The 22,433-nt window shown below is 63.8% G+C and overlaps 7 non-coding genes across 7 annotated transcripts; all 7 read right to left on the bottom strand.

The window, feature by feature from the left end:
- LOC142866905 (5S ribosomal RNA) lies at positions 1-119 on the bottom strand. The gene has a single exon (XR_012916669.1). It is a non-coding gene; the product is annotated as a 5S ribosomal RNA (ribosomal RNA).
- A 3,512-nt stretch (positions 120-3,631) lies between these two features.
- Positions 3,632-3,750, bottom strand: LOC142866741 (5S ribosomal RNA). The gene has a single exon (XR_012916571.1). It is a non-coding gene; the product is annotated as a 5S ribosomal RNA (ribosomal RNA).
- Positions 3,751-7,274: 3,524 nt separating this feature from the next.
- Positions 7,275-7,393, bottom strand: LOC142866916 (5S ribosomal RNA). Its single transcript, XR_012916670.1, has one exon. It is a non-coding gene; the product is annotated as a 5S ribosomal RNA (ribosomal RNA).
- A 3,509-nt stretch (positions 7,394-10,902) lies between these two features.
- Positions 10,903-11,021, bottom strand: LOC142866742 (5S ribosomal RNA). Its single transcript, XR_012916572.1, has one exon. It is a non-coding gene; the product is annotated as a 5S ribosomal RNA (ribosomal RNA).
- Positions 11,022-14,548: 3,527 nt separating this feature from the next.
- LOC142866927 (5S ribosomal RNA) lies at positions 14,549-14,667 on the bottom strand. Its single transcript, XR_012916671.1, has one exon. It is a non-coding gene; the product is annotated as a 5S ribosomal RNA (ribosomal RNA).
- Positions 14,668-18,175: 3,508 nt separating this feature from the next.
- LOC142866938 (5S ribosomal RNA) lies at positions 18,176-18,294 on the bottom strand. Its single transcript, XR_012916672.1, has one exon. It is a non-coding gene; the product is annotated as a 5S ribosomal RNA (ribosomal RNA).
- Positions 18,295-21,818: 3,524 nt separating this feature from the next.
- Positions 21,819-21,937, bottom strand: LOC142866743 (5S ribosomal RNA). Its single transcript, XR_012916573.1, has one exon. It is a non-coding gene; the product is annotated as a 5S ribosomal RNA (ribosomal RNA).
- Between the last annotated feature and the right edge of the window lie 496 nt (positions 21,938-22,433).

The raw sequence follows: 22,433 nt of genomic DNA on the forward strand, positions 1-22,433 counted from the left end.
AGCCTACGGCACCCGGTATTCCCAGGCGGTCTCCCATCCAAGTACTAACCAGGCCCGACCCTGCTTAGCTTCCGAGACCAGACGAGGTCGGGCGCGTTCAGGGTGGTGTGGCCCTAGACGGCGGAGGGCGCCCCTGCCCCGCTCAAGAAGCCGAGCCTCTCTGCGCTTCCCCGCCGCCTCCTCCCGCCCCAGGCCCCGCGCCGGCGCTGACCCGCGCCGGGCCGGGCCTGTTGAGTTCACCGGCCGGGTCCGGCGGGCTCCGAGGGACGGGGGTGACAGGCGGGGCGGGGCGGGGCGGGCAGGGAGCGGTGGGCCGGGGTGGGGGGCTGTCTCTCTATACACACACACACACACACACACACTCACACTCACACAAGATGCGCCTCCACGGCTGGACTCGCCAAGGTGGAGACCTTCCAGCCCCCTTCCTCTCCTCGCCTGGCCTCCTTCACCTACCCGCCCCCCACCCCCAGCTCGTGGCCGCCCCCGCCGCCGCCGCCGCCGCCGCCGCCGATTGCGCACGCGCGGATCGCCCGCCCTTTGACCCCAGGCAGGGGCCGCCCTCCCCGACAACCCCTTTCAGCTGGGCCCCCCACCCTGTGGGTGGGCTGCCGCCTATTCCCCCGGGCCCGGGCTGGGGCACAGCGCATGGGGGAGGGGAGCGACTGTATGGGGCGTCTCTCTCTCTCTCTAGGGATGTGTCCCATGGGTGGGGTGGCGTGGTTTGTGGGGCGCTGAAGAAATCAGTCCCCTCCATCTCCTACCTCTGGAAAACGCCCAAGCCCTTGGAGAACTGCCGGCAATGCGACCGGGGGTGCCGGGACCCTCCTCTGTGTCCTCCTGTGGCCCAGTCCAAGGGGCCTGGGCCTGGCCGGGGCTGCATTGGACCCCGACCACCCTGGCGTGTGGACTCGCTAAAAATCGGCGATTAGATATTGGATTCCAGCTTCATTGAGGTCATTTCACTAATGAGTGCACCGGAAAGAGTTTCCTAATCCATCTGTGAGGGTGGCAACTGAAAGAGAATTTTAAAGCTGACAGAATAGGCGAGGAAAGGCATAGGAGATTTCCACACCCAGTAAGGAAGCCTTTCCCGAAATGGAAGAAAGAAACGAGCAAACAGAAACACCGGTAGCCCGCCAGGATCAGAGTCTGCCCCCGAGAGAAAGTACCCTGACCAGGTTCACCCGTGGGTGGGTGGCGAGCTAGCGGCATTCAGAAGAGCGAGGCCCGCAGTCTGTGCAGAAGACACCTGCACTCGGGTGTGTGTGGCGGCACGATTCACAAGCAGCTCCAGATGTTAAGCCAAGGAGAAGCCAGGGAGTTCCCAACGCCCCAGGTGTCCTCAGCCCACGACTGGCTGCTGGGGGAATGCGAAGCCCGGCTCCTTGTCTCAGAGCGGGACAACCAGGAGGTGTGACGTACACCCCGGGGTTCCCAGGAGGATCAGGCTGAAGCTGGGACTTGGCCTGAAAGTGTCCCCTCGCATGGCCACCCCCTTCCCCTTCCTGCTCCTCTACTCCTGGTGCCCCTCCATCCAGGGGCCAGACCTTAAAGAGTCACCCGCAAGAGAATCCTGGTCCCAAAGGGGCCTTCTGGGGGACCCGTGCTGAGAGAGGTTGTGGACATGGCCCGCTGGGGCTCTGCCCGACCCAGGGCTGAGAGATGCAACCTCCCAGCTCTGGGTCCCTGCAGGGGAAGCGTTGGCAAGCACAGGGCCAGTCCTCCAAAGGCCCAGGTGCAGGGAGCCCAGGCCAAGCAGCCTGTGGAAGAAGCCACCCCGGGAAGACGACTGCAGGCCACGGCCCTTCCCACCTCCTCCTCCTCCTCCTCCTGCTCCTCCACCCCCCCCGACCTCCCACCCCCCACCCCCGACATGGCGCAGGGCTCAGAGACACCTCAGACACTTGCTACCCAAAGTGCAAAGGGCATCAGTTGCTCCTCCAAACCCCCCCCCTGCCCAGCAGACCGCGTTGTCCAGCCAGCCCCCGGGCCTCCCTGGGGTGCCCAGCACAAAAGTGCAGACAACCACCGGACCCTCAATCTCAGTTTTCGGATGTTTTTGCCACTCTAAGGACCCGCAGGCCAGCTGGGCCTTCTGGCAGGACAGAGAGCCCCGGAATCCGACGTGGAGAGCTGGGTGTACGTCCCCACGAGGAGGCGGTCCCCACCTCCGCGGCTCTCCCCTTGGGGGGGGGGGAAAAGCAGCCACGGGGCCTCAGAGAAGACACCAGGCTGGGCGCCCGCCCCACAGTGGGGGCACGTCCCCCGCAGGCCACTTAGCGACGGCCGCCGGCCGGCGGACGGTTGGGTGGCGCGAGACGCTGCGGCCGCCCTGCTACCGGGTTCCTGGGAGGGCGTCCTGGAACCAGCGTCCACACCAAGCCCTTGGAAGGCCCAGGCGACGGAGGAGCCCCGTCAGGCAGGGGCCGAGGACGGTGACGGCCCGGGCGGGGAGGAGCGTGTCAGGCAGGGGCAGAGGACGGTGACAGGTGACAGGCCGGGCGGGAAGGAGTCAGTCAGGCAGGGGCCGAGGAGGAGACGGGCTGGGTAAGGGTTAGGGTTAGAGTCAGGGCACAAGTCACAATCGCAAAGACCTGGAAGCGACCCGAGTGCCCATCGACCCACGAGTGCGTAAATGAAATGTGGCGCGTGGACACCACGGAGTGCTATTCAGCTAGGAGGAGCAGCGGTGAGAGGGCACCTCTCGTGGTTCTCCTGGCCAGAGCTGGAACCCGTTCCAGTAAGCCAGGTAGCCCAAGAATGGACACACGAGCACCACGTGCTCGCGCTCACCAGCAAATGGGTACGAACCGATGGACACCTAAGTGAACACAGAGGAATCACATTCATCGGGTGGGTGTCGGGCGGGTGGGGGGAGGGGATGGGCATACACCTCCATTAGGAATGGGGTGGGTGCGCACCGACTGGGGGATGGGCGCACTTGAGGCTCTGACCCGAGGGGGGAGGCTGGGAGAGGGCAACGTACCCGACCTTAACATTGGTACCCCCACAATACGCTGGAACGACATCAGAGGTAAATGAATAAGAACACAGGGGGGAGGGGGGCACGGGCAACACATGTCACCTTAATACTTGGACTCCCATCATCTGCTTGAAAAGAGAGAGAAAAGAAAATGCAATCATAGAGATAAGAGACACTTTTTAAAAATAATGAATCCGAAGAGAAAAGTAAAAGGAGGCCTGTGGAGCAGGTCTGGGTGTGACTCCGGATCCCCCAACATCAGGTGCCACCACCAAAGATTCCTACGTGTAGCCCATAGAACCCCAAAAGCAACGGGACGAGTTCTGGTCACATACTCCCTCAAAATGACATCCTGGCCTTCTTCTGGAACTCCCTCCCCTCTCAGACTCTCAAGGTTTCCTCCAGCGTGTCGGTTCCCACAGAGCAGACCTTTGGTCTGAGACCTGACAGTCCAGAAGCCACGCATGCTGCCGCGTGACGGCGGTGTCGCGGCTTGGGACAAGAGGAGGCCCCACGGTGCGGGCTGGGGCGCCAGGCACCGCGGCGGGCGCTGAGGGTGGGGGTGACCCCCACCCCGGGCCGCCGCCTCGCTCCCAGAGAGGGGACAGAACAAGAGGCAAAACAAAAAAAAAAAAAAAAAGAAGAAGCCTACATCACCCGGTATTCCCAGGCGGTCTCCCATCCAAGTACTAACCAGGCCCGACCCTGCTTAGCTTCCGAGACCAGACGAGGTCGGGCGCGTTCAGGGTGGTGTGGCCCTAGACGGCGGAGGGCGCCCCTGCCCCGCTCAAGAAGCCGAGCCTCTCTGCGCTTCCCCGCCGCCTCCTCCCGCCCCAGGCCCCGCACCGGCGCTGACCCGCGCCGGGCCGGGCCTGTTGAGTTCACCGGCCGGGTCCGGCGGGCTCCGAGGGACGGGGGTGACAGGCGGGGCGGGGCGGGCAGGGAGCGGTGGGCCGGGGTGGGGGGCTGTCTCTCTATACACACACACACACACACACACACACACACACTCACACTCACACAAGATGCGCCTCCACGGCTGGACTCGCCAAGGTGGAGACCTTCCAGCCCCCTTCCTCTCCTCGCCTGGCCTCCTTCACCTACCCGCCCCCCACCCCCAGCTCATGGCCACCCCCGCCGCCGCCTCCGCCGCCGCCGCCGCCGCCGCCGCCGATTGCGCACGCGCGGATCGCCCGCCCTTTGACCCCAGGCAGGGGCCGCCCTCCCCGACAACCCCTTTCAGCTGGGCCCCCCACCCTGTGGGTGGGCTGCCGCCTATTCCCCCGGGCCCGGGCTGGGGCACAGCGCATGGGGGAGGGGAGCGACTGTATGGGGCGTCTCTCTCTCTCTCTAGGGATGTGTCCCATGGGTGGGGTGGCGTGGTTTGTGGGGCGCTGAAGAAATCAGTCCCCTCCATCTCCTACCTCTGGAAAACGCCCAAGCCCTTGGAGAACTGCCGGCAATGCGACCGGGGGTGCCGGGACCCTCCTCTGTGTCCTCCTGTGGCCCAGTCCAAGGGGCCTGGGCCTGGCCGGGGCTGCATTGGACCCCGACCACCCTGGCGTGTGGACTCGCTAAAAATCGGCGATTAGATATTGGATTCCAGCTTCATTGAGGTCATTTCACTAATGAGTGCACCGGAAAGAGTTTCCTAATCCATCTGTGAGGGTGGCAACTGAAAGAGAATTTTAAAGCTGACAGAATAGGCGAGGAAAGGCATAGGAGATTTCCACACCCAGTAAGGAAGCCTTTCCCGAAATGGAAGAAAGAAACGAGCAAACAGAAACACCGGTAGCCCGCCAGGATCAGAGTCTGCCCCCGAGAGAAAGTACCCTGACCAGGTTCACCCGTGGGTGGGTGGCGAGCTAGCGGCATTCAGAAGAGCGAGGCCCGCAGTCTGTGCAGAAGACACCTGCACTCGGGTGTGTGTGGCGGCACGATTCACAAGCAGCTCCAGATGTTAAGCCAAGGAGAAGCCAGGGAGTTCCCAACGCCCCAGGTGTCCTCAGCCCACGACTGGCTGCTGGGGGAATGCGAAGCCCGGCTCCTTGTCTCAGAGCGGGACAACCAGGAGGTGTGACGTACACCCCGGGGTTCCCAGGAGGATCAGGCTGAAGCTGGGACTTGGCCTGAAAGTGTCCCCTCGCATGGCCACCCCCTTCCCCTTCCTGCTCCTCTACTCCTGGTGCCCCTCCATCCAGGGGCCAGACCTTAAAGAGTCACCCGCAAGAGAATCCTGGTCCCAAAGGAGCCTTCTGGGGGACCCGTGCTGAGAGAGGTTGTGGGCATGGCCCGCTGGGGCTCTGCCCGACCCAGGGCTGAGAGATGCAACCTCCCAGCTCTGGGTCCCTGCAGGGGAAGCGTTGGCAAGCACAGGGCCAGTCCTCCAAAGGCCCAGGTGCAGGGAGCCCAGGCCAAGCAGCCTGTGGAAGAAGCCACCCCGGGAAGACGACTGCAGGCCACGGCCCTTCCCACCTCCTCCTCCTCCTCCTCCTGCTCCTCCACCCCCCCCGACCTCCCACCCCCCACCCCCGACATGGCGCAGGGCTCAGAGACACCTCAGACACTTGCTACCCAAAGTGCAAAGGGCATCAGTTGCTCCTCCAAACCCCCCCCCTGCCCAGCAGACCGCGTTGTCCAGCCAGCCCCCGGGCCTCCCTGGGGTGCCCAGCACAAAAGTGCAGACAACCACCGGACCCTCAATCTCAGTTTTCGGATGTTTTTGCCACTCTAAGGACCCGCAGGCCAGCTGGGCCTTCTGGCAGGACAGAGAGCCCCGGAATCCGACGTGGAGAGCTGGGTGTACGTCCCCACGAGGAGGCGGTCCCCACCTCCGCGGCTCTCCCCTTGGGGGGGGGAAAAGCAGCCACGGGGCCTCAGAGAAGACACCAGGCTGGGCGCCCGCCCCACAGTGGGGGCACGTCCCCCGCAGGCCACTTAGCGACGGCCGCCGGCCGGCGGACGGTTGGGTGGCGCGAGACGCTGCGGCCGCCCTGCTACCGGGTTCCTGGGAGGGCGTCCTGGAACCAGCGTCCACACCAAGCCCTTGGAAGGCCCAGGCGACGGAGGAGCCCCGTCAGGCAGGGGCCGAGGACGGTGACGGCCCGGGCGGGGAGGAGCGTGTCAGGCAGGGGCAGAGGACGGTGACAGGTGACAGGCCGGGCGGGAAGGAGTCAGTCAGGCAGGGGCCGAGGAGGAGACGGGCTGGGTAAGGGTTAGGGTTAGAGTCAGGGCACAAGTCACAATCGCAAAGACCTGGAAGCGACCCGAGTGCCCATCGACCCACGAGTGCGTAAATGAAATGTGGCGCGTGGACACCACGGAGTGCTATTCAGCTAGGAGGAGCAGCGGTGAGAGGGCACCTCTCGTGGTTCTCCTGGCCAGAGCTGGAACCCGTTCCAGTAAGCCAGGTAGCCCAAGAATGGACACACGAGCACCACGTGCTCGCGCTCACCAGCAAATGGGTACGAACCGATGGACACCTAAGTGGACACAGAGGAATCACCTTCATCGGGTGGGTGTCGGGCGGGTGGGGGGAGGGGATGGGCATACACCTCCATTAGGAATGGGGTGGGTGCGCACCGACTGGGGGATGGGCGCACTTGAGGCTCTGACCCGAGGGGGGAGGCTGGGAGAGGGCAACGTACCCGACCTTAACATTGGTACCCCCACAATACGCTGGAACGACATCAGAGGTAAATGAATAAGAACACAGGGGGGAGGGGGGCACGGGCAACACATGTCACCTTAATACTTGGACTCCCATCATCTGCTTGAAAAGAGAGAGAAAAGAAAATGCAATCATAGAGATAAGAGACACTTTTTAAAAATAATGAATCCGAAGAGAAAAGTAAAAGGAGGCCTGTGGAGCAGGTCTGGGTGTGACTCCGGATCCCCCAACATCAGGTGCCACCACCAAAGATTCCTACGTGTAGCCCATAGAACCCCAAAAGCAACGGGACGAGTTCTGGTCACATACTCCCTCAAAATGACATCCTGGCCTTCTTCTGGAACTCCCTCCCCTCTCAGACTCTCAAGGTTTCCTCCAGCGTGTCGGTTCCCACAGAGCAGACCTTTGGTCTGAGACCTGACAGTCCAGAAGCCACGCATGCTGCCGCGTGACGGCGGTGTCGCGGCTTGGGACAAGAGGAGGCCCCACGGTGCGGGCTGGGGCGCCAGGCACCGCGGCGGGCGCTGAGGGTGGGGGTGACCCCCACCCCGGGCCGCCGCCTCGCTCCCAGAGAGGGGACAGAACAAGAGGCAAAACAAAAAAAAAAAAAAAAGAAGAAGCCTACGGCACCCGGTATTCCCAGGCGGTCTCCCATCCAAGTACTAACCAGGCCCGACCCTGCTTAGCTTCCGAGACCAGACGAGGTCGGGCGCGTTCAGGGTGGTGTGGCCCTAGACGGCGGAGGGCGCCCCTGCCCCGCTCAAGAAGCCGAGCCTCTCTGCGCTTCCCCGCCGCCTCCTCCCGCCCCAGGCCCCGCGCCGGCGCTGACCCGCGCAGGGCCGGGCCTGTTGAGTTCACCGGCCGGGTCCGGCGGGCTCCGAGGGACGGGGGTGACAGGCGGGGCGGGGCGGGGCGGGCAGGGAGCGGTGGGCCGGGGTGGGGGGCTGTCTCTCTATACACACACACACACACACACACACTCACACTCACACAAGATGCGCCTCCACGGCTGGACTCGCCAAGGTGGAGACCTTCCAGCCCCCTTCCTCTCCTCGCCTGGCCTCCTTCACCTACCCGCCCCCCACCCCCAGCTCGTGGCCGCCCCCGCCGCCGCCGCCGCCGCCGCCGATTGCGCACGCGCGGATCGCCCGCCCTTTGACCCCAGGCAGGGGCCGCCCTCCCCGACAACCCCTTTCAGCTGGGCCCCCCACCCTGTGGGTGGGCTGCCGCCTATTCCCCCGGGCCCGGGCTGGGGCACAGCGCATGGGGGAGGGGAGCGACTGTATGGGGCGTCTCTCTCTCTCTCTAGGGATGTGTCCCATGGGTGGGGTGGCGTGGTTTGTGGGGCGCTGAAGAAATCAGTCCCCTCCATCTCCTACCTCTGGAAAACGCCCAAGCCCTTGGAGAACTGCCGGCAATGCGACCGGGGGTGCCGGGACCCTCCTCTGTGTCCTCCTGTGGCCCAGTCCAAGGGGCCTGGGCCTGGCCGGGGCTGCATTGGACCCCGACCACCCTGGCGTGTGGACTCGCTAAAAATCGGCGATTAGATATTGGATTCCAGCTTCATTGAGGTCATTTCACTAATGAGTGCACCGGAAAGAGTTTCCTAATCCATCTGTGAGGGTGGCAACTGAAAGAGAATTTTAAAGCTGACAGAATAGGCGAGGAAAGGCATAGGAGATTTCCACACCCAGTAAGGAAGCCTTTCCCGAAATGGAAGAAAGAAACGAGCAAACAGAAACACCGGTAGCCCGCCAGGATCAGAGTCTGCCCCCGAGAGAAAGTACCCTGACCAGGTTCACCCGTGGGTGGGTGGCGAGCTAGCGGCATTCAGAAGAGCGAGGCCCGCAGTCTGTGCAGAAGACACCTGCACTCGGGTGTGTGTGGCGGCACGATTCACAAGCAGCTCCAGATGTTAAGCCAAGGAGAAGCCAGGGAGTTCCCAACGCCCCAGGTGTCCTCAGCCCACGACTGGCTGCTGGGGGAATGCGAAGCCCGGCTCCTTGTCTCAGAGCGGGACAACCAGGAGGTGTGACGTACACCCCGGGGTTCCCAGGAGGATCAGGCTGAAGCTGGGACTTGGCCTGAAAGTGTCCCCTCGCATGGCCACCCCCTTCCCCTTCCTGCTCCTCTACTCCTGGTGCCCCTCCATCCAGGGGCCAGACCTTAAAGAGTCACCCGCAAGAGAATCCTGGTCCCAAAGGGGCCTTCTGGGGGACCCGTGCTGAGAGAGGTTGTGGACATGGCCCGCTGGGGCTCTGCCCGACCCAGGGCTGAGAGATGCAACCTCCCAGCTCTGGGTCCCTGCAGGGGAAGCGTTGGCAAGCACAGGGCCAGTCCTCCAAAGGCCCAGGTGCAGGGAGCCCAGGCCAAGCAGCCTGTGGAAGAAGCCACCCCGGGAAGACGACTGCAGGCCACGGCCCTTCCCACCTCCTCCTCCTCCTCCTCCTGCTCCTCCACCCCCCCCGACCTCCCACCCCCCACCCCCGACATGGCGCAGGGCTCAGAGACACCTCAGACACTTGCTACCCAAAGTGCAAAGGGCATCAGTTGCTCCTCCAAACCCCCCCCCTGCCCAGCAGACCGCGTTGTCCAGCCAGCCCCCGGGCCTCCCTGGGGTGCCCAGCACAAAAGTGCAGACAACCACCGGACCCTCAATCTCAGTTTTCGGATGTTTTTGCCACTCTAAGGACCCGCAGGCCAGCTGGGCCTTCTGGCAGGACAGAGAGCCCCGGAATCCGACGTGGAGAGCTGGGTGTACGTCCCCACGAGGAGGCGGTCCCCACCTCCGCGGCTCTCCCCTTGGGGGGGGGGGAAAAGCAGCCACGGGGCCTCAGAGAAGACACCAGGCTGGGCGCCCGCCCCACAGTGGGGGCACGTCCCCCGCAGGCCACTTAGCGACGGCCGCCGGCCGGCGGACGGTTGGGTGGCGCGAGACGCTGCGGCCGCCCTGCTACCGGGTTCCTGGGAGGGCGTCCTGGAACCAGCGTCCACACCAAGCCCTTGGAAGGCCCAGGCGACGGAGGAGCCCCGTCAGGCAGGGGCCGAGGACGGTGACGGCCCGGGCGGGGAGGAGCGTGTCAGGCAGGGGCAGAGGACGGTGACAGGTGACAGGCCGGGCGGGAAGGAGTCAGTCAGGCAGGGGCCGAGGAGGAGACGGGCTGGGTAAGGGTTAGGGTTAGAGTCAGGGCACAAGTCACAATCGCAAAGACCTGGAAGCGACCCGAGTGCCCATCGACCCACGAGTGCGTAAATGAAATGTGGCGCGTGGACACCACGGAGTGCTATTCAGCTAGGAGGAGCAGCGGTGAGAGGGCACCTCTCGTGGTTCTCCTGGCCAGAGCTGGAACCCGTTCCAGTAAGCCAGGTAGCCCAAGAATGGACACACGAGCACCACGTGCTCGCGCTCACCAGCAAATGGGTACGAACCGATGGACACCTAAGTGAACACAGAGGAATCACATTCATCGGGTGGGTGTCGGGCGGGTGGGGGGAGGGGATGGGCATACACCTCCATTAGGAATGGGGTGGGTGCGCACCGACTGGGGGATGGGCGCACTTGAGGCTCTGACCCGAGGGGGGAGGCTGGGAGAGGGCAACGTACCCGACCTTAACATTGGTACCCCCACAATACGCTGGAACGACATCAGAGGTAAATGAATAAGAACACAGGGGGGAGGGGGGCACGGGCAACACATGTCACCTTAATACTTGGACTCCCATCATCTGCTTGAAAAGAGAGAGAAAAGAAAATGCAATCATAGAGATAAGAGACACTTTTTAAAAATAATGAATCCGAAGAGAAAAGTAAAAGGAGGCCTGTGGAGCAGGTCTGGGTGTGACTCCGGATCCCCCAACATCAGGTGCCACCACCAAAGATTCCTACGTGTAGCCCATAGAACCCCAAAAGCAACGGGACGAGTTCTGGTCACATACTCCCTCAAAATGACATCCTGGCCTTCTTCTGGAACTCCCTCCCCTCTCAGACTCTCAAGGTTTCCTCCAGCGTGTCGGTTCCCACAGAGCAGACCTTTGGTCTGAGACCTGACAGTCCAGAAGCCACGCATGCTGCCGCGTGACGGCGGTGTCGCGGCTTGGGACAAGAGGAGGCCCCACGGTGCGGGCTGGGGCGCCAGGCACCGCGGCGGGCGCTGAGGGTGGGGGTGACCCCCACCCCGGGCCGCCGCCTCGCTCCCAGAGAGGGGACAGAACAAGAGGCAAAACAAAAAAAAAAAAAAAAAGAAGAAGCCTACATCACCCGGTATTCCCAGGCGGTCTCCCATCCAAGTACTAACCAGGCCCGACCCTGCTTAGCTTCCGAGACCAGACGAGGTCGGGCGCGTTCAGGGTGGTGTGGCCCTAGACGGCGGAGGGCGCCCCTGCCCCGCTCAAGAAGCCGAGCCTCTCTGCGCTTCCCCGCCGCCTCCTCCCGCCCCAGGCCCCGCACCGGCGCTGACCCGCGCCGGGCCGGGCCTGTTGAGTTCACCGGCCGGGTCCGGCGGGCTCCGAGGGACGGGGGTGACAGGCGGGGCGGGGCGGGGCGGGCAGGGAGCGGTGGGCCGGGGTGGGGGGCTGTCTCTCTATACACACACACACACACACACACACACACACACTCACACTCACACAAGATGCGCCTCCACGGCTGGACTCGCCAAGGTGGAGACCTTCCAGCCCCCTTCCTCTCCTCGCCTGGCCTCCTTCACCTACCCGCCCCCCACCCCCAGCTCGTGGCCACCCCCGCCGCCGCCGCCGCCGCCGCCGCCGCCGCCGCCGATTGCGCACGCGCGGATCGCCCGCCCTTTGACCCCAGGCAGGGGCCGCCCTCCCCGACAACCCCTTTCAGCTGGGCCCCCCACCCTGTGGGTGGGCTGCCGCCTATTCCCCCGGGCCCGGGCTGGGGCACAGCGCATGGGGGAGGGGAGCGACTGTATGGGGCGTCTCTCTCTCTCTCTAGGGATGTGTCCCATGGGTGGGGTGGCGTGGTTTGTGGGGCGCTGAAGAAATCAGTCCCCTCCATCTCCTACCTCTGGAAAACGCCCAAGCCCTTGGAGAACTGCCGGCAATGCGACCGGGGGTGCCGGGACCCTCCTCTGTGTCCTCCTGTGGCCCAGTCCAAGGGGCCTGGGCCTGGCCGGGGCTGCATTGGACCCCGACCACCCTGGCGTGTGGACTCGCTAAAAATCGGCGATTAGATATTGGATTCCAGCTTCATTGAGGTCATTTCACTAATGAGTGCACCGGAAAGAGTTTCCTAATCCATCTGTGAGGGTGGCAACTGAAAGAGAATTTTAAAGCTGACAGAATAGGCGAGGAAAGGCATAGGAGATTTCCACACCCAGTAAGGAAGCCTTTCCCGAAATGGAAGAAAGAAACGAGCAAACAGAAACACCGGTAGCCCGCCAGGATCAGAGTCTGCCCCCGAGAGAAAGTACCCTGACCAGGTTCACCCGTGGGTGGGTGGCGAGCTAGCGGCATTCAGAAGAGCGAGGCCCGCAGTCTGTGCAGAAGACACCTGCACTCGGGTGTGTGTGGCGGCACGATTCACAAGCAGCTCCAGATGTTAAGCCAAGGAGAAGCCAGGGAGTTCCCAACGCCCCAGGTGTCCTCAGCCCACGACTGGCTGCTGGGGGAATGCGAAGCCCGGCTCCTTGTCTCAGAGCGGGACAACCAGGAGGTGTGACGTACACCCCGGGGTTCCCAGGAGGATCAGGCTGAAGCTGGGACTTGGCCTGAAAGTGTCCCCTCGCATGGCCACCCCCTTCCCCTTCCTGCTCCTCTACTCCTGGTGCCCCTCCATCCAGGGGCCAGACCTTAAAGAGTCACCCGCAAGAGAATCCTGGTCCCAAAGGAGCCTTCTGGGGGACCCGTGCTGAGAGAGGTTGTGGGCATGGCCCGCTGGGGCTCTGCCCGACCCAGGGCTGAGAGATGCAACCTCCCAGCTCTGGGTCCCTGCAGGGGAAGCGTTGGCAAGCACAGGGCCAGTCCTCCAAAGGCCCAGGTGCAGGGAGCCCAGGCCAAGCAGCCTGTGGAAGAAGCCACCCCGGGAAGACGACTGCAGGCCACGGCCCTTCCCACCTCCTCCTCCTCCTCCTCCTGCTCCTCCACCCCCCCCGACCTCCCACCCCCCACCCCCGACATGGCGCAGGGCTCAGAGACACCTCAGACACTTGCTACCCAAAGTGCAAAGGGCATCAGTTGCTCCTCCAAACCCCCCCCCTGCCCAGCAGACCGCGTTGTCCAGCCAGCCCCCGGGCCTCCCTGGGGTGCCCAGCACAAAAGTGCAGACAACCACCGGACCCTCAATCTCAGTTTTCGGATGTTTTTGCCACTCTAAGGACCCGCAGGCCAGCTGGGCCTTCTGGCAGGACAGAGAGCCCCGGAATCCGACGTGGAGAGCTGGGTGTACGTCCCCACGAGGAGGCGGTCCCCACCTCCGCGGCTCTCCCCTTGGGGGGGGGGAAAAGCAGCCACGGGGCCTCAGAGAAGACACCAGGCTGGGCGCCCGCCCCACAGTGGGGGCACGTCCCCCGCAGGCCACTTAGCGACGGCCGCCGGCCGGCGGACGGTTGGGTGGCGCGAGACGCTGCGGCCGCCCTGCTACCGGGTTCCTGGGAGGGCGTCCTGGAACCAGCGTCCACACCAAGCCCTTGGAAGGCCCAGGCGACGGAGGAGCCCCGTCAGGCAGGGGCCGAGGACGGTGACGGCCCGGGCGGGGAGGAGCGTGTCAGGCAGGGGCAGAGGACGGTGACAGGTGACAGGCCGGGCGGGAAGGAGTCAGTCAGGCAGGGGCCGAGGAGGAGACGGGCTGGGTAAGGGTTAGGGTTAGAGTCAGGGCACAAGTCACAATCGCAAAGACCTGGAAGCGACCCGAGTGCCCATCGACCCACGAGTGCGTAAATGAAATGTGGCGCGTGGACACCACGGAGTGCTATTCAGCTAGGAGGAGCAGCGGTGAGAGGGCACCTCTCGTGGTTCTCCTGGCCAGAGCTGGAACCCGTTCCAGTAAGCCAGGTAGCCCAAGAATGGACACACGAGCACCACGTGCTCGCGCTCACCAGCAAATGGGTACGAACCGATGGACACCTAAGTGGACACAGAGGAATCACCTTCATCGGGTGGGTGTCGGGCGGGTGGGGGGAGGGGATGGGCATACACCTCCATTAGGAATGGGGTGGGTGCGCACCGACTGGGGGATGGGCGCACTTGAGGCTCTGACCCGAGGGGGGAGGCTGGGAGAGGGCAACGTACCCGACCTTAACATTGGTACCCCCACAATACGCTGGAACGACATCAGAGGTAAATGAATAAGAACACAGGGGGGAGGGGGGCACGGGCAACACATGTCACCTTAATACTTGGACTCCCATCATCTGCTTGAAAAGAGAGAGAAAAGAAAATGCAATCATAGAGATAAGAGACACTTTTTAAAAATAATGAATCCGAAGAGAAAAGTAAAAGGAGGCCTGTGGAGCAGGTCTGGGTGTGACTCCGGATCCCCCAACATCAGGTGCCACCACCAAAGATTCCTACGTGTAGCCCATAGAACCCCAAAAGCAACGGGACGAGTTCTGGTCACATACTCCCTCAAAATGACATCCTGGCCTTCTTCTGGAACTCCCTCCCCTCTCAGACTCTCAAGGTTTCCTCCAGCGTGTCGGTTCCCACAGAGCAGACCTTTGGTCTGAGACCTGACAGTCCAGAAGCCACGCATGCTGCCGCGTGACGGCGGTGTCGCGGCTTGGGACAAGAGGAGGCCCCACGGTGCGGGCTGGGGCGCCAGGCACCGCGGCGGGCGCTGAGGGTGGGGGTGACCCCCACCCCGGGCCGCCGCCTCGCTCCCAGAGAGGGGACAGAACAAGAGGCAAAACAAAAAAAAAAAAAAAAGAAGAAGCCTACGGCACCCGGTATTCCCAGGCGGTCTCCCATCCAAGTACTAACCAGGCCCGACCCTGCTTAGCTTCCGAGACCAGACGAGGTCGGGCGCGTTCAGGGTGGTGTGGCCCTAGACGGCGGAGGGCGCCCCTGCCCCGCTCAAGAAGCCGAGCCTCTCTGCGCTTCCCCGCCGCCTCCTCCCGCCCCAGGCCCCGCGCCGGCGCTGACCCGCGCCGGGCCGGGCCTGTTGAGTTCACCGGCCGGGTCCGGCGGGCTCCGAGGGACGGGGGTGACAGGCGGGGCGGGGCGGGGCGGGCAGGGAGCGGTGGGCCGGGGTGGGGGGCTGTCTCTCTATACACACACACACACACACACACACTCACACTCACACAAGATGCGCCTCCACGGCTGGACTCGCCAAGGTGGAGACCTTCCAGCCCCCTTCCTCTCCTCGCCTGGCCTCCTTCACCTACCCGCCCCCCACCCCCAGCTCGTGGCCGCCCCCGCCGCCGCCGCCGCCGCCGCCGATTGCGCACGCGCGGATCGCCCGCCCTTTGACCCCAGGCAGGGGCCGCCCTCCCCGACAACCCCTTTCAGCTGGGCCCCCCACCCTGTGGGTGGGCTGCCGCCTATTCCCCCGGGCCCGGGCTGGGGCACAGCGCATGGGGGAGGGGAGCGACTGTATGGGGCGTCTCTCTCTCTCTCTAGGGATGTGTCCCATGGGTGGGGTGGCGTGGTTTGTGGGGCGCTGAAGAAATCAGTCCCCTCCATCTCCTACCTCTGGAAAACGCCCAAGCCCTTGGAGAACTGCCGGCAATGCGACCGGGGGTGCCGGGACCCTCCTCTGTGTCCTCCTGTGGCCCAGTCCAAGGGGCCTGGGCCTGGCCGGGGCTGCATTGGACCCCGACCACCCTGGCGTGTGGACTCGCTAAAAATCGGCGATTAGATATTGGATTCCAGCTTCATTGAGGTCATTTCACTAATGAGTGCACCGGAAAGAGTTTCCTAATCCATCTGTGAGGGTGGCAACTGAAAGAGAATTTTAAAGCTGACAGAATAGGCGAGGAAAGGCATAGGAGATTTCCACACCCAGTAAGGAAGCCTTTCCCGAAATGGAAGAAAGAAACGAGCAAACAGAAACACCGGTAGCCCGCCAGGATCAGAGTCTGCCCCCGAGAGAAAGTACCCTGACCAGGTTCACCCGTGGGTGGGTGGCGAGCTAGCGGCATTCAGAAGAGCGAGGCCCGCAGTCTGTGCAGAAGACACCTGCACTCGGGTGTGTGTGGCGGCACGATTCACAAGCAGCTCCAGATGTTAAGCCAAGGAGAAGCCAGGGAGTTCCCAACGCCCCAGGTGTCCTCAGCCCACGACTGGCTGCTGGGGGAATGCGAAGCCCGGCTCCTTGTCTCAGAGCGGGACAACCAGGAGGTGTGACGTACACCCCGGGGTTCCCAGGAGGATCAGGCTGAAGCTGGGACTTGGCCTGAAAGTGTCCCCTCGCATGGCCACCCCCTTCCCCTTCCTGCTCCTCTACTCCTGGTGCCCCTCCATCCAGGGGCCAGACCTTAAAGAGTCACCCGCAAGAGAATCCTGGTCCCAAAGGGGCCTTCTGGGGGACCCGTGCTGAGAGAGGTTGTGGACATGGCCCGCTGGGGCTCTGCCCGACCCAGGGCTGAGAGATGCAACCTCCCAGCTCTGGGTCCCTGCAGGGGAAGCGTTGGCAAGCACAGGGCCAGTCCTCCAAAGGCCCAGGTGCAGGGAGCCCAGGCCAAGCAGCCTGTGGAAGAAGCCACCCCGGGAAGACGACTGCAGGCCACGGCCCTTCCCACCTCCTCCTCCTCCTCCTCCTGCTCCTCCACCCCCCCCGACCTCCCACCCCCCACCCCCGACATGGCGCAGGGCTCAGAGACACCTCAGACACTTGCTACCCAAAGTGCAAAGGGCATCAGTTGCACCTCCAAACCCCCCCCCTGCCCAGCAGACCGCGTTGTCCAGGCAGCCCCCGGGCCTCCCTGGGGTGCCCAGCACAAAAGTGCAGACAACCACCGGACCCTCAATCTCAGTTTTCGGATGTTTTTGCCACTCTAAGGACCCGCAGGCCAGCTGGGCCTTCTGGCAGGACAGAGAGCCCCGGAATCCGACGTGGAGAGCTGGGTGTACGTCCCCACGAGGAGGCGGTCCCCACCTCCGCGGCTCTCCCCTTGGGGGGGGGGAAAAGCAGCCACGGGGCCTCAGAGAAGACACCAGGCTGGGCGCCCGCCCCACAGTGGGGGCACGTCCCCCGCAGGCCACTTAGCGACGGCCGCCGGCCGGCGGACGGTTGGGTGGCGCGAGACGCTGCGGCCGCCCTGCTACCGGGTTCCTGGGAGGGCGTCCTGGAACCAGCGTCCACACCAAGCCCTTGGAAGGCCCAGGCGACGGAGGAGCCCCGTCAGGCAGGGGCCGAGGACGGTGACGGCCCGGGCGGGGAGGAGCGTGTCAGGCAGGGGCAGAGGACGGTGACAGGTGACAGGCCGGGCGGGAAGGAGTCAGTCAGGCAGGGGCCGAGGAGGAGACGGGCTGGGTAAGGGTTAGGGTTAGAGTCAGGGCACAAGTCACAATCGCAAAGACCTGGAAGCGACCCGAGTGCCCATCGACCCACGAGTGCGTAAATGAAATGTGGCGCGTGGACACCACGGAGTGCTATTCAGCTAGGAGGAGCAGCGGTGAGAGGGCACCTCTCGTGGTTCTCCTGGCCAGAGCTGGAACCCGTTCCAGTAAGCCAGGTAGCCCAAGAATGGACACACGAGCACCACGTGCTCGCGCTCACCAGCAAATGGGTACGAACCGATGGACACCTAAGTGAACACAGAGGAATCACATTCATCGGGTGGGTGTCGGGCGGGTGGGGGGAGGGGATGGGCATACACCTCCATTAGGAATGGGATGGGTGCGCACCGACTGGGGGATGGGCGCACTTGAGGCTCTGACCCGAGGGGGGAGGCTGGGAGAGGGCAACGTACCCGACCTTAACATTGGTACCCCCACAATACGCTGGAACGACATCAGAGGTAAATGAATAAGAACACAGGGGGGAGGGGGGCACGGGCAACACATGTCACCTTAATACTTGGACTCCCATCATCTGCTTGAAAAGAGAGAGAAAAGAAAATGCAATCATAGAGATAAGAGACACTTTTTAAAAATAATGAATCCGAAGAGAAAAGTAAAAGGAGGCCTGTGGAGCAGGTCTGGGTGTGACTCCGGATCCCCCAACATCAGGTGCCACCACCAAAGATTCCTACGTGTAGCCCATAGAACCCCAAAAGCAACGGGACGAGTTCTGGTCACATACTCCCTCAAAATGACATCCTGGCCTTCTTCTGGAACTCCCTCCCCTCTCAGACTCTCAAGGTTTCCTCCAGCGTGTCGGTTCCCACAGAGCAGACCTTTGGTCTGAGACCTGACAGTCCAGAAGCCACGCATGCTGCCGCGTGACGGCGGTGTCGCGGCTTGGGACAAGAGGAGGCCCCACGGTGCGGGCTGGGGCGCCAGGCACCGCGGCGGGCGCTGAGGGTGGGGGTGACCCCCACCCCGGGCCGCCGCCTCGCTCCCAGAGAGGGGACAGAACAAGAGGCAAAACAAAAAAAAAAAAAAAAAGAAGAAGCCTACGGCACCCGGTATTCCCAGGCGGTCTCCCATCCAAGTACTAACCAGGCCCGACCCTGCTTAGCTTCCGAGACCAGACGAGGTCGGGCGCGTTCAGGGTGGTGTGGCCCTAGACGGCGGAGGGCGCCCCTGCCCCGCTCAAGAAGCCGAGCCTCTCTGCGCTTCCCCGCCGCCTCCTCCCGCCCCAGGCCCCGCACCGGCGCTGACCCGCGCCGGGCCGGGCCTGTTGAGTTCACCGGCCGGGTCCGGCGGGCTCCGAGGGACGGGGGTGACAGGCGGGGCGGGGCGGGGCGGGCAGGGAGCGGTGGGCCGGGGTGGGGGGCTGTCTCTCTATACACACACACACACACACACACACACACACTCACACTCACACAAGATGCGCCTCCACGGCTGGACTCGCCAAGGTGGAGACCTTCCAGCCCCCTTCCTCTCCTCGCCTGGCCTCCTTCACCTACCCGCCCCCCACCCCCAGCTCGTGGCCGCCCCCGCCGCCGCCGCCGCCGCCGCCGCCGCCGCCCATTGCGCACGCGCGGATCGCCCGCCCTTTGACCCCAGGCAGGGGCCGCCCTCCCCGACAACCCCTTTCAGCTGGGCCCCCCACCCTGTGGGTGGGCTGCCGCCTATTCCCCCGGGCCCGGGCTGGGGCACAGCGCATGGGGGAGGGGAGCGACTGTATGGGGCGTCTCTCTCTCTCTCTAGGGATGTGTCCCATGGGTGGGGTGGCGTGGTTTGTGGGGCGCTGAAGAAATCAGTCCCCTCCATCTCCTACCTCTGGAAAACGCCCAAGCCCTTGGAGAACTGCTGGCAATGCGACCGGGGGTGCCGGGACCCTCCTCTGTGTCCTCCTGTGGCCCAGTCCAAGGGGCCTGGGCCTGGCCGGGGCTGCATTGGACCCCGACCACCCTGGCGTGTGGACTCGCTAAAAATCGGCGATTAGATATTGGATTCCAGCTTCATTGAGGTCATTTCACTAATGAGTGCACCGGAAAGAGTTTCCTAATCCATCTGTGAGGGTGGCAACTGAAAGAGAATTTTAAAGCTGACAGAATAGGCGAGGAAAGGCATAGGAGATTTCCACACCCAGTAAGGATGCCTTTCCCGAAATGGAAGAAAGAAACGAGCAAACAGAAACACCGGTAGCCCGCCAGGATCAGAGTCTGCCCCCGAGAGAAAGTACCCTGACCAGGTTCACCCGTGGGTGGGTGGCGAGCTAGCGGCATTCAGAAGAGCGAGGCCCGCAGTCTGTGCAGAAGACACCTGCACTCGGGTGTGTGTGGCGGCACGATTCACAAGCAGCTCCAGATGTTAAGCCAAGGAGAAGCCAGGGAGTTCCCAACGCCCCAGGTGTCCTCAGCCCACGACTGGCTGCTGGGGGAATGCGAAGCCCGGCTCCTTGTCTCAGAGCGGGACAACCAGGAGGTGTGACGTACACCCCGGGGTTCCCAGGAGGATCAGGCTGAAGCTGGGACTTGGCCTGAAAGTGTCCCCTCGCATGGCCACCCCCTTCCCCTTCCTGCTCCTCTATTCCTGGTGCCCCTCCATCCAGGGGCCAGACCTTAAAGAGTCACCCGCAAGAGAATCCTGGTCCCAAAGGGGCCTTCTGGGGGACCCGTGCTGAGAGAGGTTGTGGGCATGGCCCGCTGGGGCTCTGCCCGACCCAGGGCTGAGAGATGCAACCTCCCAGCTCTGGGTCCCTGCAGGGGAAGCGTTGGCAAGCACAGGGCCAGTCCTCCAAAGGCCCAGGTGCAGGGAGCCCAGGCCAAGCAGCCTGTGGAAGAAGCCACCCCGGGAAGACGACTGCAGGCCACGGCCCTTCCCACCTCCTCCTCCTCCTCCTCCTGCTCCTCCACCCCCCCCCGACCTCCCACCCCCCACCCCCGACATGGCGCAGGGCTCAGAGACACCTCAGACACTTGCTACCCAAAGTGCAAAGGGCATCAGTTGCTCCTCCAAACCCCCCCCCTGCCCAGCAGACCGCGTTGTCCAGCCAGCCCCCGGGCCTCCCTGGGGTGCCCAGCACAAAAGTGCAGACAACCACCGGACCCTCAATCTCAGTTTTCGGATGTTTTTGCCACTCTAAGGACCCGCAGGCCAGCTGGGCCTTCTGGCAGGACAGAGAGCCCCGGAATCCGACGTGGAGAGCTGGGTGTACGTCCCCACGAGGAGGCGGTCCCCACCTCCGCGGCTCTCCCCTTGGGGGGGGGGAAAAGCAGCCACGGGGCCTCAGAGAAGACACCAGGCTGGGCGCCCGCCCCACAGTGGGGGCACGTCCCCCGCAGGCCACTTAGCGACGGCCGCCGGCCGGCGGACGGTTGGGTGGCGCGAGACGCTGCGGCCGCCCTGCTACCGGGTTCCTGGGAGGGCGTCCTGGAACCAGCGTCCACACCAAGCCCTTGGAAGGCCCAGGCGACGGAGGAGCCCCGTCAGGCAGGGGCCGAGGACGGTGACGGCCCGGGCGGGGAGGAGCGTGTCAGGCAGGGGCAGAGGACGGTGACAGGTGACAGGCCGGGCGGGAAGGAGTCAGTCAGGCAGGGGCCGAGGAGGAGACGGGCTGGGTAAGGGTTAGGGTTAGAGTCAGGGCACAAGTCACAATCGCAAAGACCTGGAAGCGACCCGAGTGCCCATCGACCCACGAGTGCGTAAATGAAATGTGGCGCGTGGACACCACGGAGTGCTATTCAGCTAGGAGGAGCAGCGGTGAGAGGGCACCTCTCGTGGTTCTCCTGGCCAGAGCTGGAACCCGTTCCAGTAAGCCAGGTAGCCCAAGAATGGACACACGAGCACCACGTGCTCGCGCTCACCAGCAAATGGGTACGAACCGATGGACACCTAAGTGAACACAGAGGAATCACATTCATCGGGTGGGTGTCGGGCGGGTGGGGGGAGGGGATGGGCATACACCTCCATTAGGAATGGGGTGGGTGCGCACCGACTGGGGGATGGGCGCACTTGAGGCTCTGACCCGAGGGGGGAGGCTGGGAGAGGGCAACGTACCCGACCTTAACATTGGTACCCCCACAATACGCTGGAACGACATCAGAGGTAAATGAATAAGAACACAGGGGGGAGGGGGGCACGGGCAACACATGTCACCTTAATACTTGGACTCCCATCATCTGCTTGAAAAGAGAGAGAAAAGAAAATGCAATCATAGAGATAAGAGACACTTTTTAAAAATAATGAATCCGAAGAGAAAAGTAAAAGGAGGCCTGTGGAGCAGGTCTGGGTGTGACTCCGGATCCCCCAACATCAGGTGCCACCACCAAAGATTCCTACGTGTAGCCCATAGAACCCCAAAAGCAACGGGACGAGTTCTGGTCACATACTCCCTCAAAATGACATCCTGGCCTTCTTCTGGAACTCCCTCCCCTCTCAGACTCTCAAGGTTTCCTCCAGCGTGTCGGTTCCCACAGAGCAGACCTTTGGTCTGAGACCTGACAGTCCAGAAGCCACGCATGCTGCCGCGTGACGGCGGTGTCGCGGCTTGGGACAAGAGGAGGCCCCACGGTGCGGGCTGGGGCGCCAGGCACCGCGGCGGGCGCTGAGGGTGGGGGTGACCCCCACCCCGGGCCGCCGCCTCGCTCCCAGAGAGGGGACAGAACAAGAGGCAAAACAAAAAAAAAAAAAAAAAGAAGAAGCCTACATCACCCGGTATTCCCAGGCGGTCTCCCATCCAAGTACTAACCAGGCCCGACCCTGCTTAGCTTCCGAGACCAGACGAGGTCGGGCGCGTTCAGGGTGGTGTGGCCCTAGACGGCGGAGGGCGCCCCTGCCCCGCTCAAGAAGCCGAGCCTCTCTGCGCTTCCCCGCCGCCTCCTCCCGCCCCAGGCCCCGCACCGGCGCTGACCCGCGCCGGGCCGGGCCTGTTGAGTTCACCGGCCGGGTCCGGCGGGCTCCGAGGGACGGGGGTGACAGGCGGGGCGGGGCGGGCAGGGAGCGGTGGGCCGGGGTGGGGGGCTGTCTCTCTATACACACACACACACACACACACACTCACACTCACACAAGATGCGCCTCCACGGCTGGACTCGCCAAGGTGGAGACCTTCCAGCCCCCTTCCTCTCCTCGCCTGGCCTCCTTCACCTACCCGCCCCCCACCCCCAGCTCGTGGCCGCCCCCGCCGCCGCCGCCGCCGCCGCCGCCGCCGATTGCGCACGCGCGGATCGCCCGCCCTTTGACCCCAGGCAGGGGCCGCCCTCCCCGACAACCCCTTTCAGCTGGGCCCCCCACCCTGTGGGTGGGCTGCCGCCT

Source organism: Microcebus murinus, unplaced genomic scaffold (genome assembly GCF_040939455.1).
Source record: "Microcebus murinus isolate Inina unplaced genomic scaffold, M.murinus_Inina_mat1.0 scaf007_hap2_Mmur4.0, whole genome shotgun sequence".
NCBI lineage: Eukaryota > Metazoa > Chordata > Mammalia > Primates > Cheirogaleidae > Microcebus > Microcebus murinus.